The following is a 20,837-nucleotide window of genomic DNA, read 5'->3' on the forward strand; positions in this document are numbered from 1 at the left end:
CTTCCACATCTCGAGGTGAAATCAAATGCACAGTGGCTGGTGGCACATCCACCCCCCTAACAGTAACTGGAAAAAGAGAAGTGCAGAGACCTTAATGAGATGGCAATGCCCATGTGGTGTTGCCCAAAGTTGTGGGTAGCATCTCTGGGATGATAAATAAGAGGAAAATGTAATCTGAGAATTCCTGTCCTGGGGCCAGGGCAATAGCTGTGGCAGTGTCAAAATCCTGTGGTCCCAAGTCAGGGTAGGCAGCTTGACCTGAAGAATAATGCAGAAAAGTTGAAAGGTGGGTTGGCCACCTGGGAATGGAGATGAGGAGCAGAGGTAGTGAGTAGCTATAAACATGAGCTAGTACCACAGGCAGATATTGGTGACAAGAAGGAGTCCAAAGAGGAGGCTGTTTTCAAAGTCTTCATCAGCCCATTCACACTTTCACTTAGCCCACCGCTGTCTGCTGGTATTAAAGGTGAAAGGCCCTGGTAATGCCATTCCCCAGTGCCCAATTTTGGGTGACCTTAGGTGAAAAATGGACACCCTGCTCAGACTGAATGGCATGGAGGTTCCCAAAAAGGGCCAGGACTGACACAGTCAGACACTGATGATGTTTTTGGGCTGCTAATCATCAACAAAGAACAGGAAGCAGTGCAGTGTAGGTTGTAGGTGTCACCCACAGTGGGAGCATATTTGGTGAGGCCTGCTCTTTGTTGGGGTGGGCAATAAAATGAACTTTCTGGTTGACATGTGGGTAATTAAGTCACCAAAAGATAGTAAGAGACAAGAAGTCTTCTTATCAGAGCAGCCTGTTCTGGATGGCTTAAGCAACTGAGTTGAATAAAACAGAGAAGCCCCACAATAAAATCCAAGTTGATAAGATGTCTCAAAGTCAGGTGTGTCCAGGAGTAGAAAGCTATCCCAGGTACCAAAGTCTGGTCTATGAGAGTAAGGATGTAGGTAAGGTAATTTGCCTTGTCATATTGAGAGGCAGGACCTTACTGGTGTGAGCCTAGACACAGTGAATAAAAATAGACCGTGTGGCACAGAAATCAGCACCATTCCACCAAAGGGAGGCACCCCACAGTGCCTGACCACGAATTTTCCAGTTTGTGACCACCACTGATTACCCATTAGTGATGGCCCCAGAATTGGTGAAGATGTGGGTTTCACACTGGCCTTGCATGGCAGACTGCTCAACAGCCAGGAGGATGAAAAGATAACCAAGAGGAAGAGGTAAGAAGGGCCCTCACTTTGAGAACCAACCTCATGACCTAGTGGAAATGGGCCATCAGTTCTGCATACTGAGTGGTCCTTTTTCTGCAGCTGGAAGGGTTTATCTGATGCCAGATGATAGATGTTGCCCATTCAGATGTGACTTGGGCACCTCTGCATGTCCATCACTAAAGTAGGTACACCCCTGTTGCAGCAGTGCAACAGCTTTCCAGCTGTTGGAAAGGACCCAGCTAGCTAAAGGCAAAATGGTCTCTGGTTGTCGATCATCTTCTGGTATGCTGGAGGGACAGAAACTGACAGTCTTGTGAAGTACAGAAACACCTGAAACTCCAGGCCTGTCTCAGTCCTGCAAGTATCCCTTCCATTGGACAAGAGATGCTTGGTAGCAGCACCTGGTTTGCTAGAATAGGGTTCTCAGATCCAAGGCACAATGGAGATCTCTGTTTTCAGTAGATGAATTCAAATCCTGTCAGTGTCTTGGTCTCAGAGAGAACTAGATAAACTGCAACCAACTGTGTCTTGAGAAGCATATATTAACCACAGGCATACACCAAAAGCCCATTGTGAGTCAAGATCCAGAGTGAGTAAAGACTCCATGAGTCAAGCAGTATTATTATTGAAACCTGTTACCTACCACTGCAAGTCCTTTCCCCATGGGACTAGTGGAAGAGCCTCCTGGACTAACCGCTGGGCAGCTCTTATAGCTTCTTCTTGAGAAGAACACAGATGAAGGTGAATGTCTTGTGAGTGGCCTGATAAATGCATCTTAGAACGCATTAGAGGTGATGAATGTGTTATCTCAATAAGACACAAATGCCAACAATGTGCTGGGCCTCTTTAGTCAAGAAAAGAACCCTGTGAGTGAGTGAGGAAGGCTGATTGTGAAGTTTGTCTGCCTTCCTTACTCTAAATATAGCCCCCAAAATTGATGGAGATGGCAGGTCCTTGTATCTTATATAGGGTGATGGCCCATCCCCATGGGTCATGGGTTGGTTCTCAATGTAAAGGTCAATTTTACCTCTTCCTTTGGGTTATCACCCGGAAGGACACCACCCACATAATGCCACAGGTGGAAGTCAGAGGGTAGCTAGGTCCTCTCTACACAGACCATGAGCCAGTGGAGGACTACTGAGGTAGCCCATTGGAAGCTTCATAAAAATGTATCTTTGGCCTTTAAAAGTAAAAGTGAACTGCACCTGAATTTCTCTATAAATTGAGACAAAACAAAACATGTTTGCCAGGTCAGTAACAGTAAACCAAATTGCAGAGGAATTCTGAACTTCTTCCAAGATGGTGACAATGTCTGATGTAAGGAGATTTAATAAGTATAGCATTGATTAGGTTGTGGTAATCAGCAGTGAGCTTCCATTCCTTTCCCTGGCCTTGAAAAAGGGCCAGACTGGGAAGTTAAAAGGTAAGATAGTGGTTTCAGAAAACCCCCTTCTATCATGTCATATGTAACAGGATGAATCCCTTCTTGAGTTGATATTATAGGGTGTTGATCACCTTAGAGGGGTTGGAAAGCTGTACCGGTTTCTTGTTGGATTGTACAGTCATCAGTACAAAAGACTTGGGCTTGGTCCAGGTGGGGATCCAAAGTGCCAGAATGTCCAGGCCAATGACAGAAAAATAGTCACTGAGAGGTGAGTGAGAGTAACACCAGAGCTTGTGAAAAAATGATGGGTCCTCCCTTAATGATGACCCTGGCAGGTATTCTAAAGGCTTGTTCTCCTCCAAGTCCATTCATGGGCACAACAAGACTGGTGAACTACACTGGGTATGTGGAAATCAGAGTAACCTATGATCAGTGTGAAATTAGGCCATAAATGCCCATGGGTTTTGAGGCACATACTTCCGGATTTAAAACTACACTAACAAAGCTATAGTAATCAAAACAGTATGGTATTGAACTACATATATATATATACGTATATATAGATGCCAGTGGAAAAGAATAGGGAGCACAGAAATAAATCTAAAAATACATGATCAACTAATTTTTGACAAGGGCACCAAAAGGATACAATGCAGATAGGATAGTCTCTTTAGTAAATGGTGCTGGGGAAAAAAAATTAGCCAGGCGTGGTGGTGTGCACCTGTAATCCCAGCTACTCGGGAGGCTGAGGCAGGAGAATCACTTGAACCCGGAAGGCAGAGGTTGCAGTGAGCTGAGATCACACCACTGCACCCCAGCCTGGGTGACAAAGCGAGACTCCATCTCAAAAAAAGTAATTAATTAATTTAAAAAAAAAGGAAATGGTGCTGGGAAATCTGGATTTCCACATGTAAAACCATGAAATTGAACCCATACCTTACACTATACACAAAATCAACATAAAATTGATAAAAGCTATAAATGTAAAACCTGAAACTATAAAACTCCTATAAGAGAACATAGGGGAGATGCTCCATGACATTAGCCTTGGCAATAAAGTTTTGGCTGTCACATTAAAAGTTAAAATACCAAACCAAAAATAAATAGGACTATGTAAAACTAAAAAGCTTCTGCACAGCAAAGGGAACAATCAACAAACTTAAAAGGCAATCTACAAATTAGGAAAAAATATATGCAAACCATATATCTGGTAAGAGGTTAATATCCAAAATTTACAAAGAACTCTTCCAACACAATAGCAGGATTAATAATCCAATTTAAGAAATGAGCAAAAGATCTGAACAGGTATTTCTCCAAAGAAGAAACAAAAAATGGCCAACAGGTATAGGAAGAAGTGCTTGACATCATTATCAGGGAAATACAAATTAAAAGCACTATGAGATATCACCTCTCACCTGTAAGAATGATTATTATAAAAAGACAAGAGATAACCAATGTAGGAGAGTATGTGGAGAAAAGGCAATCCTAGCAATCCTGTTGGTGGGAATGTAGACTGGTACAGCCATTACAAAAAACAGGATGGAGGTTCCTAAAACATTAAAAATAGAACTACCATATGACCCAGTAATCCCTCTTCTGGGTATACCTAAAAGGGAGAAAATCACCACACAGTTAAGGTATCTGCACTGGCATATTAACTGCAGTATCACTCATCTTAGCTAAATAGGGAATAAACTTAAGTGTCCATCAAAGGATGAATGAATACAGAAAATATTAATGAACATTAATCGACCTTAAAAAAAGGAATTCAATTCTGCTATTTGTCATAACATAGATGGAACTGAAGGACATTATGCTAAGTAAAGCCAGACACAGAAAAAAAAATGTAAAATATTTTAAAATCTCTGAAATATGCAGAAATAGGGAAGGAAACAGTGCTTACCAAGGGCAGGAGAATGAGGAAAAAGAAAATTGGGAGATGTTTGTAGAAGAATACAAATTAGCAAATATGTAGAATGAACAAGTTTAGAGATATAATATCCAACACGAGGACTAAAGTAAATAAAATTGTATGGTATTAGAGATTTTTTATAAAATCTCCGTACTGTACACACTCTTGTCACAAAAACTATATGAGATGATGAATATGTTAATCTGATTCTCTATAGTAACCATTTTACTATCTGTAGGTATCCCACAACATTTTGTGAAACTCAAATGTGCACAAAGTTTATTTTAAAAATGTAACTAAAAACCACATGTAACCCTAAAGCTTTTAAAATAAAAATAAAATAAAGTACTATGATATATAACCTGGGTTTTAACCTTTCATGATAACAAAATTTTAAGACAAGACCATGTAGGTTATTTTGTTTTATTCCGTTGTAATTAATGCCGATAAAAAGGTTTTTGTTTATCTTGTTTTCTGGCTACCACAAAAGTATGTGGAAATATTATTCTCTGCTATTTATAAAATCCTTGTAACGTTATTGACTAACAGTGATGACAGGGGCTGGAAATATTCACCATGAGCTTAAACATATTTATTAGCTGTACGTCAGGTTTTCTATTTTTAGGGGACAGTCTCCATTTGAAAAAGTAGAGTAAGAGCTCCCTAGGTCTTCTGTATAAACGCATACTCATTAGAACACTCTGTATGTTACTTTGTGTGAGATTTGTTTTCTAATGAGAGAAAAACTTTTTAAAAAGTGAAGGAGGGTCGGGCACGGTGGCTCACACTTGTAATCCCAGCACTCTGGGAAGCTGAGGCGGGCAGATCACGAGGTCAGGAAATTGAGACCATCCTGGCTAACACGGTGAAACGCTGTCTTTACTAAAAATACAAAAAATTAGCTGGGTGTGGTGGCATGCGCCTGTAGTCCCAGCTACTCAGGAGGCTGAGGCAGGAGAATCGCTTGAACCCGGGAGGCGGAGGTTGCAGTGAGCCGAGATCTTGCCACTGCACTCCAGCCTGGGTGACAGAGCGAGGCTCCGTCTCAAAGAAAAAAAAAAAAAAAAAGTGAAGGAAATGGTGTTCCATCTTCAAAGATAATCCTGTTAGTATTTTTGCTGTTTAAAGGTTTCAAATATTGATGTTGGATTAAAACATATATTCACAAAAAGTTACAAATAAATTTTAATGTAGTTATTGAATCGTCCCAAATTTTATGGTAAAATCAGCATTCAATAAACCTATTGTTATAAAGTATCTACGTATTTTAAAACAGAGGGTAGCAACACACATTGGGGCCTATTGGAGGGTGGAGAATTGGAAGAGGGAGAGGATGTAAATAAATAACTAATGGGTACTAGCCATCTGTATTCGTATTTCTATTTCATTGTTCCTCTGTAATGCATTTTGGCAGCTAAATCTTACAGTTCACTAATCCTCTCATTAACTTATTTTAATGTTTTGCCTGTGCATTGTATACTAACTTTATTATATTTTCAAATGTTTATATTTGGCTTAGTTCTTTTCCAAATATGGCTTATAAAGTTTGTTTTTCCTTGATCTTTATGCATTAATGTTTTGACTGTGCATTGTATATTAACTTTATTTTTCAAATGTTTATGTTTGGTTTAGTTCTTTTACAAGTATGGCTTATAAAGTTTGTTGCTCTGTGATCTTTACATATCACTTCAATTTCCCATTTTTTCCTTTATATACATTTAAATATTTTAAAAATTTTAGTATTTGACGTTTTGGAAATATCTAGTTTCTCTGACCCTTCATTCTGGTGGTTTATTTCCTATGTGGCTTATAAATTCTAATTTGGAATACCTTAATTCTTGTCAAAAGTCCAGTTTTTATGTGTCTTTGTTTACTCAAATTTACCTGGGGGCAAGTCTGAGGACCCATACACAAGAACATCAACTGTCCTGAGGGCAGTAACTGGATCTCTGTTTGATTCCTTTTTTAGATCCTTCTCTAGATTTACTTTCCCTTCTTGAAGTTTCTGCATTTTTCTTTCAACTCTACTGGGCATTTTAAGCACTCTTATAACTTCCTGAGCATTTTCGGTTGTTGCCTTAGAAGAAACTTGCTGTTATATAGAATATTATTCCCAAAAATACATAAGTGAAATATTTCAGACAGATATTTTGTGGCTGACAATAGAGTCTCATGAGAAATCTCAAGTTTCTTATTCAAGAATAGCTTCTGACCCCAACAGTGTACCATATATTAGTAATAATTTGTAGAATGTGATGATTTTTAATACGTAAATAATTTTATGTGTTTAAGAAATTTTTATAAGTATCATTTGCCAAATAATTTTCAATATTTAAAAAATAATTTTGTGTTGAATAAATTTGTAAAGATATCATTCTCTACTTTACTGAATATGACCTAAATTAGTATTTATTTACCTATTTTAAGATAGCTTTGTTGAATTAATTGGATTCCAATCACCATGCTTCCTTCTTAGTACTTACCTAAATCCTTAAAAAAAAGTCAGTTTGAATTTTCTACTTAACCCAAATGCTATTTTTAAATAACCTCAAATTATATTTGCATGTGGCTAGATGGCTAGATAATACTTTTTGGTTACAATTTACAATTTTAACTGGTAGATTTTATTGTTATTCACAGAAAATGCAACCTGCAGGAGTTCTGCTTTCATAACATTATTTATACTTTTGGAAGCTTAAACTTTAAAATTTTAAATATATTTTTTTAAGTAATCAAAAATAATCTGTATACTCTGGTTACCACAATAACTGTTGTTCATGTGTCTATCTTTCTAACTAATCAATGTAATAAAGTTAGTTAACATTTATTGTGTTAATTTTTCCTATATACTAAAACAAATTATTTTATAACAGTTTTAATGTCCCCTATGAAAACTGTAAATGTGCCAATTTATTTTCTAAATGAATGTATGTGCTATATATAACTAAATATATATTTGAATATATAACTAAATAACAGCATATATTATAAGCTAATAAATATACAATATATAATAAATGTATATTATAAAATAAATATATAAAATATAAATATATTTAAATATATAACTTTAAAACTATATATAGTTATTTTAAATAGCTATATATTTAAGACATATATGTAAGTGGCTTGGAAATATACATACTCTGTGCTATATAAGTGTTAACCACTGATTCCTCAAATGATCAACCACCGATACCACTCTTTACTTACGATGTTATTTTGTATTTTTCTCATTACAAGTTACATCCCCTGTGTTATCTAAATACTGACACAAAAGAGGACAGTAGGCTGCCGGCCATCATTTGATAAAACTTAAAGTCAAATGACATAATCTTCTAGTTTATTTTAGGTGCATTTTTGTCTCATGCAAAATGACATGTCTGAGCGGTAGGTATGAAGTTGTAGCCTTGTTTTATTTTCTACAAAGACCCTCAGAAAGAGGGTATTAACAGACAGCCTCAAAGCCTCATTTTTTCACATTATTTTAAAATATCAACTGCCATGAGAATCTAGAGACACAGAACGTTAGAAATTATAAACAAATGTATATAAAGATAAAAATTATAAAAACAAATTCTAGACAAAATAGGATGTGTTAATAGACTTCTAACAAGTAAAGAGATTAAATCAATTAAAAATCTTCATGTATAGAGTATCTGAGATCTGGATGGCATCACTGATAATTCTGCCAAATTTTTTAGAGAATAAATATCAACCCTTCCCAAATACCTTCTGTGGGGAAAAGAGAGATCAAATTGTTACTGTGTCTCTGTAGAAAAGGAAGACATAAGAAACTCCATTTTTATCTGTACAAAGAAAAATTGTTCTGCTTTGAGATGCTGTTAATCTGTAACTTTAGCCCCAACACCGTGCTCACAGAAACATGTGCTGTACTGAATCAAGGTTTAAGGGATTTACGGTTGTGCAGGATGCGCCTTGTTAACAATATGTCTGCAGACAGTATGCTTGGTAAAAGTCATCGGCATTCTCCATTCTCTATTGACCAGGGACAAGATGCACTGCGGAAAGCCGCAGGGACCTCTGCCCAAGAAAGGCTGGGTATTGTCCAAGGTTTCCCCCAACTGAGACAGCCTGAGATATGGCCTCGTGGGAAGGGAAAGACCTTACTGTTCCCCAGCCCAACATCCGTAAAGGGTCTGTGCTGAGGAGGATTAGTAAAAGAGGAAGGCCTCTTTGCGGTTGAGATAAGAGGAAGGCCTCTGTTTCCCACATGTCTCTGGGAATGGAATGTCTCGGTGTAAAGCCGACCATTTGTTCTATTCTGAGATAGGAGAAAACCGCCCTGTGGCTGGAGCCAAGACATGCTAGTGGTAATACTGCTCTGTTACTCTTTGCTACACTGAGATGTTTGGGTAAAGAGAAACACAAATCTAGCCTATGTGCACATCCGGGCACAGTACGTTCCCTTGAACTTATTTATGATGCAGATTCCTTTACTCACATGTTTTCCTGCTGACCTTCTCCCCACCATCACCCTGTTCATCCTGTTCTCCTGCCGCACTCCCCTTGCAGAGATAGTGAAAATAGTAATCAATAAATACTGAGGGAACTCGGAGACTGGCGCCAGAGCAGGTCCTCGCATGCTGAGTGTGCCGGTCCCCTGGGCCCACTGTTCTTTCTCTATACTTTGTCTCTGTGTCTTATTTCTTTTCTCAGTCTCTTGTCCCACCTGATGAGAAATACCCACAGGTGTGGAGGGGCAGGCCCCCTTCACTTTCAATAAAAAGGAGATAATAAATAACATATAAAAAGAGTTACACACCTTGACCAAGTGGGATTGTTTCAAAAACATGTAGTTTTAACATCTAGAGAACAATTAATTTATCCATTTATGCTTATACTTCCACAAGTTTCCCCAATTTGTGTGTGTGTGTTTTATAAGTACACTTAACATGGCTATATTTATTATTCTCATAGTGGTGAAGTGTCACAGGAATATATCCAATTTCATGAAATTGAGTATATTGAGCTTGAACTTTTTTGTATATCAAATATTTTAATAAAGCTGTTAATAATATCCATAAAATGTATCATAATAAAATAAAGATCAAGATGTGATAACATCATTGACAGAAAAAAATTTTGGCTAAACGTACTTTATGATTGTAATCCTAAACAAACTAGGAATTGAGGAGAACTTCCACAACCTGTTAAAGGGCATCTATATAAAATGTACAGTAAATATTACTTAGTGAAAAAAATGTTTCCTCCATAACATTGAGAACAAGACAAATATTCACTTTTGCCACATCTATTAAATATTGTCCTGGAAAATTTTGCTTTAAAAGTCATATACGAAAAGATAAAGAAACTGACTCTACATTGTCTGAGTAAAATTCTTTTAATTTCTGAGACATTATTTCATATATAAAAGATATCCTGAGGAGCTGTCTAAAAACTCAAAGAAATAAGTTTAGCAATGTTGCAGACTATGAGGTGAAGATACCAATATTAACTGTATTTCTGTACACTAGCTATGAACTTTCTGAAAATACAACAAAGAAAACCATACCATTCAAAATAAAACCAAATAAAAACTCTCAAGAGAAAAAACTTTTTAAAAAAGTGCTAATTGGGCCAGGTGCAGTGGCTCACGCCTGTAATCCCAGCACTTTGGGAGGCCAAGGCAGGCGGATCCCAAGGTCAGGAGCCCGAGACCATCCTGGCTAACATGGTGAAACCCCGTCTCTACTAAAAATACAAAAAATTAGTTGGGCGTGGTGGTGGACCCCTGTAGTCCCAGCTACTTGGGAGGCTGAGGCCGGAGAATGGCGTGAACCTGGGAGGCGGAGCTTGCAGTGAGCGGAGATTGCACCACTGCACTTCAGCCTGGGCGACAGAGCGAAACTCCATCTTAAAAAAAAAAAAAAAGTGCTAACTGAAAAAAAAGGTAATAAAAAGATAAAACACATTTTTAAAAAGGTAATGTTAATGAACATTTTGTCACTGTCAAAAATATATATAAATTGTAAGTAAGTATATAAAACTACGCTTAACATTAGTCATTAGAAAAATGCTAATCAAAACCTCAGGGAGGCCAGGTGCAGTGATTCATGCGTGTAAGCCCAGCACTTTGAGAGGCAGAGATGGGTGGATCACTTGAGCCCAGGAGTTTGAGATCAGCTGTGCAACATGGTGAAACCCCATCTCTACTAAAAAACACAAAAATTAGCCAAGCATGGTGGGTGGTACATCCTGTAGTCCCAGCTACTCAGGTGGCTGAGGCAGGAAGATCATTTGAGATTGGGAGGTGGAGGCAGCAGTGAGCCATGAGCATGCCATTGCACTCCAGCCTGGGTCCCCAAGTGAAGCCCTGTCTCAAAAAAATAACCCTCAGGGAGATACCCCTTCTTATGCAGTAGAATGATTTAACGACAAACAAAAGTAAGCATTGGCAGAGATGTAAACATAGAACCCTCAAAAACTGCTGATAAAACTGTAAAACAGCACAGCCGCTTTACAAAACAATTTGGTAGTTTCTCGAAATGTTTAACATGGAATTACCATATTGGTGCATCAGCTCCACTCTCACTCATGTGCCCAAAAGATATGAAAATGTTGGTTCACACAAAGACTCACTGGAACATTGTTTGTTATAACCAAATATGAAAAATGGAAACACTCAAATGTCAACCAGTTAATATAAGGAAAAACAGTTAAGTATATTTTATATTGGAATACTATTTGGCAATCAAAATGAATTAAATAATGCTACATGCTACAACAGATATGAACCTCAAACAAACTAATAGAAACCAGAAGCAAAAGACTGATAATGTATGGTTCCAATTATACAAGACATGTCCAGAAAGTGAATGTCTATAGATAGAATGGAGATTAATGGTTGTGTAACACTAAGATAAGAATGAGAAGTAGCCTCAAATTGCATTAAGTTTTGGGGGAGTTAATGGAATCAGGCTTCTAAGAGGCACCTGAAGTCCACTGAATACATCCTGGAAATTCAAGGTTAGTGGCTGCCACTTACTGCTTTCTCAACAGGCCTGGAGCACCCACAAGAGCTCAAGTGGACAAGGCACCAGCTCCGCATCCTCCCACAGCTGGCATGAAGCAGCAGAAGGGGGCTGGGTTGGGGGTGTCAAGACCCTGGAGCCCATGAGCAATGGCGGGTGAGGAATCAGATGACTTCCTACATACTAGTAGGACTACAGCACCTGGAGTGCGGCCCAGTAGGTCACACTGGGGTGGCCAGATACACCTGGGGCTGCCAAGTACACTTTCCCAAGTCAGCAGCCTTCCTCTGTGCTGGTGGCAAATAGCATCTACACGCCAAGTTTGAAAGTGAACCCTCATTGTATGGTAGTAAAACAAGCAACACAGTGGCAGGGCACCTGAGTATCCCATACAAATAAAGGCGAACCACCTAGTACTTCCCTCAACCTGGCAACAGAAGTAGCAAAATAGATTCATTCTTCCAGGGATTGTACCTGATTTCTCTGAAAACACAATGCAACATTCCCCCGGCCCCATGCCCATCATGACATAGGAAGAACAGATTTGGAGCTCTGGAGACAATTAGCTGCCTGTGGAGCTGCTCTTTCTCCCCACAAAGCCTGAGACTTCATCCACACGTGGAGATGCTGAGGCAGCCAGGCAGTACCTGCAAGAGGGAACCCGGTACAACGAGCAGCAGCCCATTCCAGGAAGATGCACATGCATGTATGGGTCACAAGTTATGTTTTATTTTCCTCCCCTCCAGGAGATCTTGGTATGTTGCCCAGGCTGGGGCGCAGTGGATACTCACAGGTACAATCATCACACATTATAGCCTTGAACTCCTGAGCTCAAGCAATTCTTATTCCTCCGCCTCTCAAGAAGCTGGAATTACAGGTACATGCAACTGTGCCTGGATCAAAAAGCATTCTTTAAAGTGTAATCAACAAGTACTATTCAGCCATATGCAAACTTCATTTAAGACCTTTCTAAGTTAACACCTGGTTTAAATGAAATATTCAAACTGATATTTTTGCACAGTCAGGAAAGTGCTAGGAGGAAGAAGGATGTTTAGAGCCCAATACCTAAAATAATTCTACCAATTCTAGCCTTGTGTTATAAACAAACAGTAATTCTGGCTATATTCAGATACTATTTCTGCAGTGAAGCAGTATTATTTCAACAATTTATGCAAAACATAAAATAAATTTTCAAGTATTAAAAAAAATTGCACTCTACAAATTACTGTTATCTTATGGTATATGGGATAGGGTGTGTGGTCCAAATAAGAGACTTGAGATCTCTGATGAAATACTACTGTTTGTCCCAAAAAAAATTGTGAAATATTTTACTTATGTGTACAATGTGGATATTTGTGCTTCTGAAAAGTACTGTATATTATACAAATTTTAATGCATACAACTAAAAATTCTCAAAAATTTACTTGTCACAGTAAATATAAATTTTAACTGATAAGTAATTTGAAACTTTCAGAGAAAACAGCAGGATTTTTATTTTAATAATGTGGCAAATTATCAAATTTAGCAATTATTATCTCATTACTAATCTGTCTCAGCCAAACTGATATGCAGAAAACTTTATATAAGTTTTTGTTTTGTTATTGAAAACCAGCAGAAGACAAAGATGCTCTCTAACCATTCCTATTCAACATAGTATTGGAAGTCCTGGCCAGAGCATTAAGCAAGAGAAAGAAATGAAGGGCATCCACGTAAGAAGAGAGGAAGTCATGTTATCCCTGTTTGCAGATGATATGATTCTATATCTAGAAAACCCACAACCTTGGCTCCTTAAGGCTATAAACAACTTCAGCAAAGTCTCAAAACACAAAATCAATGTACAAAAATTACTAGCATTACTATACACCAAAAATTATAAAGCCAAGCCAGGCATGATGGCTCACACCTGTAATCCCAGCATTTTGGGAGGCTGTGGCAGGCAGATCACGAGGTCAGGAGTTCAAGACCAGCCTGACCAACATGTGAAACCCCCGTCTCTACTAAAAATACAAAAATTAGCCAGGTGTGGTGGCACGTGCCTGTAATCCCAGCTACTCGGGAGGCTGAGGCAGGAGAATCACTTGAACCCGGGAGGTGGAGGTTGCAATGAGCCGAGATTGCGCCACTGCACTCCAGCCTGGCCAACAGAGTGAGACTCCATCTCAAAAAATAAAAATAAAAAAATAAAATTATAAAGCCAACAGCCAAATCAGGAATGGAATCCCATGCACAATTGACACAAAAAAAAAAAAGAAAAAAGAAAAACCTAGAAATATAGCTAACCAAGAACGTGAAAGAGCTCTACAATGAGAACTACAAACACTGTTCAAATAAATCAGAGATGACACAAACAAATTTTAAAAATTCTAAGGTCATGCATTTAAAAAATCAGTATTATTAAAATGGCCATACTGCCCGAAGCAATTTACAGATTCAATGCTATTCCTAACAAACTAGCAATGACATTCTTCACAGAACTTTTTTTTAAAAAAGACTGAATAGCCATGAAAATCCAAAGCAAAAATAACAATGCTGGAAGTACCACACTACCCGACTATACTATACTACAGGGCTACAGTAACCAAAGTGGCATGGTACTGATACAAAAACAGAAACATAGACACATGAAACAGCATAGAGAGCCCAGACACCTACAACCATCTGATCTTTGACAAAACTTAAAAAAACATGCAATGAATAAAGAACTTCCAATTTAATAAATGGTGCTGGGAGAACTGGCTAGCCATACGTGGAAGATTGAAACTGGACCCCTTCCTTACACCATACACAAAACTCAAGATGAATCAAAGACTTAAATGTAAAATCCATAACTAAACCCTGGTATACAACCTAGGCAATACCATCCTGGACATACAGACAGGCAAAGATTTCATGACGAAGATGCCAAAAGCAATTACGATGAAAGGAAAAACTGGCAAATGGTGTCTAATTAAACTAAAGAACTTCTGTACAGCAAAAGATACTACTGACAGAGTAAACAGACAACATACAGAATGGGAGAGAATTTCTGCAAACTATGTATCTGACAAAGGTCTCATATTCAAAATCTATATGGAACTTAAACAAATCTACAAGAAAAAAACAACTCCATTAAAAAGTGGGCAAAGGACAAGAACACTTTTCAAAAAAAAGATATACGTGCAGCCAACAATCATTTTTAAAAAGCTCAACATAACTGATCATTAGAGAAATGCAAATCAAAACCACAATGAGATATCATCTCACACCAGTTGGAATGGCTATTACTAAAAAGTCAGAAAATAACAAAACAAAACGCTTATACACTGTTGGTGGGAGTGTAAATTTGTTCAAACATTGTGGAACACAGTGTGGTGATTTCACAAAGACTGAAAAACAGAACTGCCATTTGACCCAGCAATCCCATTATGGGTAAATACCCAAAGAAATATAAATCATTCTATCATAAAGACACATGCACACATGTGTTCATTGAGCACTATTTACAACAGCAAAGACATGGAATCAACCTAAATGCCCATAAATGGTAGACTGGTTAAGAAAATTAGGTATATATGCCATGTAATACTATGCAGCCACAAAAAAAAAATGAGATCATGTCCTTCACAGAAGCATGGGTGGAGCAGGAGGCCATTATTATTAGCTACTAATGCAGGAACAGAAAACCAAATATTGCATTTCCCTAAGGGGGAGCTAAATGAGAACACATGGACACATAGAGGGGAACAACAGACATGGGGTGCCTACCAGAGGGTAGACAGCAAAAGGATGGAGAGAAATCAGAAAAATAACTAATGCGTACTAAGCTTAGTACCTGGGTCATGAAATAATCTGTAAACCAACCAACCCCCATTACATGAGTTTACCTATATAACAAACCTGCACAGGTACCCCTGCACTTGAAATAAAAAAAAAGAAAAAATAATAAAGCTGAATTTATTTTTAAGAAGGTATATAAAATCACACTGAATATTAAAGCAACATTCATGTATGGTGTTTATTAATTCTTCAAAGATTTGATAAACAGCAGAAAGTTCTATTTTCAGATATTATATGGTAGCCAGGAAAAAAAAATTCTCTAATAGCAACTACTATGGCATAATAAAACTAAATGGTCTTCATAGTAATCTAAAATCTAATTAATACAAAATGTAAAATAATCTCATATTTTATGACATAATTTTAATCAATCTTAAAATATTATAAACACACTAAAGTGCCTCCAAACTTAAAAAAAAAGAAGTATAACTCAGTCATTCTGAATTAATTTAGATATCTGTTGCTTTCAATGATAAAATTTCACCTAATTACATACAGTATTTAAAAGAAAATTATAGGGGGAGGCGGCGGGAGGACCTGCGGTGGGCCCACTTCGGCCTTCTCTCCGGCCTGGTTTCCCTCGGCGTGCAACTGTGCACTCAGCCCAGCACCATGGGGAAGCGGGACAATCGCGTGGTACTGCCAAAATTATGACATGATACCAAGGGAATTAGAATGTGATCAATATTGTTAAAAACAAAAACAAAAACCTGAAACCAGTTAAATTTAACAAAGGTTATTTGAACAAGAAACTGATTCTAGAACTGAAGGAAGATGTTCTACATCCTGGCCTATATGAACCTAATAGCAATGGCAAGATCAAGGGGTCCAATCCAGTCTTCAGGGCCAACAATACAGGATTATTTGAATCAACCAAGTCCTACCTGGGAAGAAGTAAAAGAGCAACTAGAAGAGGAGAAAAGAAAGGCTCCAAGGCTTTGGCTGAATTTGAAGAAAAAATGAATGAGAACTGGAAGAAAGAACTAGAAAAACACAGGGAGAAATTGTTAAGTGGAAGTGAGAGCTCATCAAAAAAAAAAAAAAGAAAAGAATAAATCTGGTAGGTATTCATCTTCTTCTTCAACAAGCTCTAATTCTTCCAGCAGTTCTTCTGATTGTGAAGATGAGGATAAGAAACAAGGAAAACAGAGAAAGAAAAAGAACCGTTCACATAAATCTTCTGAAAGCTCCATGTCATAAACTGAATCAGACAGTAAGGATAGTTTAAAAAAGAAAAAGACATCAAAAGATGCAACTGAGAAAGAAAAGGACATTAAAGGACTCAGCAAAAAGAGAACGACAAATTCTTAAGATAAACCTTTATCATCCGAGTCCTTGTCAGAATCACAGTATATTGGGGAGGTACAAGCAAAAAAGAAGAAAAGCAGTGAAAAACGAGAAAAAGCAACAGAAAAAAACAAAAAAGAAAAAGAAGCATAAGAAACATAGTAAGAAGAAGAAAAAGAAGGCTGCTAGTTCAAGTCCTGACTCACAATAACATTAAGAAAAATCAGGATTCCCTTATAAAGAAAGTGCAATGTCTGAGGAAATTTCAACTGAAAACTACAACATATTTACTAAAATCCATGAATTTTCTTGTGTTTAGAATTATTCCTGGACTATTCAGTAGCCACACAGACGCTACTGTGTGAAAGGGCCATGAATGTTAAAATTTTTGAAGGAGGGATTACATTAATATTTCAAAACCCTTACTCTGTAGAGAAGCGTATTTTAATTTTTTCCCCTTGTATACTTTTATTTACCTGGGGAAGGAGCTTTTAGGGTTATGGAGCTGGTTTGCTATCTCTTTAGCTAGCAGAATAGTGTGCCTTTGATCCTCACACATCCTGTATTGTGGACACAGTAGCCATGCTTCACTGAGGGGTCAGAGCCGGGTACCAGCAGTCTTGCCCTTTACTGAGCTTAGTGTCATCCTTGGATGCTGTCATATGCTGCTCTGAGTGAACCAGAGAAACAGCCATTTGCAGCATGAGAAAGCCCCAAAGCTCTAGGATTCACCTCCACTTCAATAATAATGAATATTTTTTAGCATTAGAAAGTGTTATGTCATTTGAATTAATTTTGATTACACTTTGGCTTGGGAGAGGAATTATTTTAAATAGACACTGGTACTTTTTGAACCTGATAGCTAAAGATTCTAAAATGCATGTTTTATACTAAGTTTTATGTTGGGAACAGGCCCCCCAAAATCTGGCCATAAACTGGCCCTAAAACTGGCCAAAAACAAAATCTCTACAGCACAGTGACATGTTCGTGATGGCTATGATGCCCACGCTGGAAGGTTGTGGGTTTACTGGAAAGAGGGTAAGAAACACCTGGCCCACCCAGGGCGGAAAACTGCTTAAATGCATTCTTAAACCACAAACAACAGCATGAGTGATCTGTGCCTTAAGGACATGTTCCTGCTGCAGATAACTAGCCAAACCCATCCATTTCGGCCCACCCCTTTGTTTCCAATAAGGAATACTTTTAGTTATTCTATAATCTATAGAAACAAAGCTTATCACTGGCACCAGTAATCAGGATGAGGCAGGATTTTCTCAATGAAGTGGTAGGAGAATTTTATTCTTTAATTTCGGTCATATCTTAGTTAATTATGTCTAAATACAGTAGATGTTTTCAGAAGGATATTAATTTCAGGAATTCAAAGAGAAAACTGGATTTTAGAAAAAACTTTTATTATGTGCTGTTGAATTTGGACTTTGTGTTTGATATTCCTTATTTTATAATTTTTTTATTTTTATTAAGTAAAATAGCTATTTATTCAGCCTGCTGTCATGCCAATATGTTCTGTGCATACAGTGCATATACCACTATATTTAGCACACCCTTTGTAACAGGCAAAATTGTACATCGTTATATTTCATGTTACCTGATTGTATAAAAATGTAAAATGAAAAATGAATTATTAATTTAACATTCCTAGTAAACAATTCAGCAGAAATAAGACTGCTACAGCTAAGGGAGGAGACTACCCCTCATATTGTCTTATGCCCAATTTCTGCCTCCAAAGAAAGAAGAAGTAAAAACTAAAATGCAGAAATGAAATCCACAGGCAGACAGCCCGGCGCCAGACTCTGGGCGTGGTAATTAAAGATCGACCCCTGACCTAACCGGTTATGTTATCTATAGATTCCAAACATTGTATGGAAGAGCATTGTAAAAATCCCTGTCCTGTTATGTTTCGTTCTGATTACCAGTGAGCCCTTAAAAGGGACAGGAATTGCTCACTCGGGGAGCTCGCTCTTGAGAAAGGAGTCTTGCCAATGCTCCTGGCTGAATAAACCTCTTCCTTCTTTAAATTGGTGTCTAAGGAGTTTTGTCTGAGGCTCATCCTGCTACATTTCTTGGTTCCCTGACCAGGAAGCGAGGTGATTGGCGGATGGCTGCGGCAGCTCCTTAGGCGGCTTAAGCCTGCCCTATGGAACATCCCCACGGGGGACTCCGACCAGCCCGAGTGACGCGGATCCTGAGAGTGCTCCCAGGTAGGCATTTGCCCCAGTGGGATGCCTCGCCAGAGCAGTGTGTGGCAGGCTCCCATGGAAGATCAATGCAGTGGCTGAACACCGGAAAGGAACTGGTACTTGGAGTCCGGACATCTGAAACTTGGTAAGACTAGTCTTGAGAACTTGCCCACTCCATTTGAGTGGAAGCGTGGCTTGATCACCCACAGCATGCCTTTATCGGCACATTGGTTTAGTTTTGGTTTTCGTTTTGACTTGGTTTGAACTGCTTGACCGGACCGGTCTTGGGAACTTGCCCACTCCATCTGAGTGAAAGCATGGCCTGATCACCCACGGCACGCCTTTATCAGCACTTTAGTTTGGTTTTGGTTTTGACTTGGTTGAATTGCTTGACCAGACCGGTCTTAGGAACTTGCCCACTCCCATTTGAGTGGAAGCACGGCCTGATCACCCACGGCGTGCCTTTATCTGCACTTTGGTTTTGGTTTTGACTTGGTTTAAATTGCTTGAGAGGACTGGTCTTGGGAACTTGCCTACTCCATTTGAGTGGAAGCATGGCCTGATCACCCACAGTGTGCCTGTACCAGCACTCTGGTTTTTGTTTTTGACTTGACTTGGATTGGTTGATACTTTGGTTTTGGTTTTGACCTGGCTTGGATTTCTGGATACTCTGATTTTGGTTTTGATTTTGGTTTGGTGTAAACTGCAAAAGCGTGTGTGTGTGCCCTTTTTACCTGTTGTTTCTGTGGTGTGTGTGTGCTGTGAGCGTGGTGTTTTGTCTCGAAGAAGCATGGGTCAAGCACAAATAAGCCCACCCTACCAGGAACTATGTTGAAAAATTTCAAAAAAGGATTTAAAGGAGACTATGGAGTACTATGACACCAGGAAAACATAAAACTTTGTGTAAAATAGACTGGCCAGCATTAGAGGTGGATTGGCCATCAGAAGGAAGCCTGGATAGGTCCCTTGTTTCAAAGGTATGGCACAAGGTAACCTGTAAAGCCAGGGCACCCAGAACAGTTCCCATACATAGACGCTTGGTTACAGCTGGTTTTAGATCTCTCCACAGTGGTTGAGAGAACTGCAGCATAAGCGAGGCAGGGAGAGAGAGACAGAGAAGACAGAGGAAGAGACAGAGGCAAAAGGAAAGTCAAAGAGAGAGAGACAAAGTCAAAGAGAGAAAGAGAGATATATACAAGTAGTTAAGAAAAAAAAACAGCGTACCCTATGCCTTTAAAAGCCAAGGTAAATTTAAAACCTCTAATTGATAATTGAAAGTATTCTCCATAACCCCATAACACTCCAATACCACTTTGTTGTCACTGTAAACAAGGGCGTATCCCGAAAGCACTGAGGCCTTCCTATCAAAAGTCCTTAACCCAGTAACCCGCGGATGGCCCAAATGCATTCAATCTGTAGCGGCAACTGCTTTGCTAACAGAAAAAAGTAAAAAAAAAAAAAAAAAATTTAGAGGAAACCTCATTGTGAGCACACCTCACCAGTTCAGAAGTAACCTAAGGAAAAAAGGGGGGGTGGAACTGTACCATAAAACCTAAAGTATAAAAAAAAAAAAAAAGTATTATATGGTAAACTCTTGTCCTGAAATAAATTAACTGGTTGTTTAAAGAAACAAATATTTGTAATAAGTCAGAAAGTTAAGGCATGTTGAAGAATTGTCTGCAAAAGTCGTGAAAGAGAAAAATGTTATAAAAAAAGTTTATGTGCAAGGTGTATAAGGAAAGTAAAATATACCTCTGGTAAAAGAATTATAAGGAGGCATAAGAATATAAATTTTTACCTATATTAAAAGGTTAAAAATACGTATACTTTGTTTTAAAGGTTTAATCAAGTTTTAAAATGTTAATTGGAAAGAAAATTCTGTGTGTAAACATTGGCTAAAGAGGTATCATCCAGTTTTTCTATAAACTGGACATTAAAAAAAAAAAGCATAGGTTTTTCTTAAAGCACCAACCTGCTCTTTAACAAAAATTATGAAAGGTTAAAAAGAGTCTATAAAATCTTACCTT

The 20,837-nt window shown here is 38.2% G+C and overlaps 1 protein-coding gene and 1 pseudogene across 3 annotated transcripts in view; one reads left to right on the forward strand and one right to left on the reverse strand.

Moving 5' to 3' along the window:
* ZNF678 (zinc finger protein 678) overlaps positions 1 to 20,837 on the reverse strand; it is a 110,878-nt gene that overhangs the window by 57,473 nt on the left and 32,568 nt on the right. The gene's annotated exons all lie outside the window — the stretch shown is intronic.
* Positions 16,121 to 16,878, forward strand: LOC129047703 (protein FAM133B-like; annotated as a pseudogene).

This window comes from Pongo abelii, chromosome 1, assembly GCF_028885655.2.
Source record: "Pongo abelii isolate AG06213 chromosome 1, NHGRI_mPonAbe1-v2.0_pri, whole genome shotgun sequence".
Lineage (NCBI taxonomy): Eukaryota > Metazoa > Chordata > Mammalia > Primates > Hominidae > Pongo > Pongo abelii.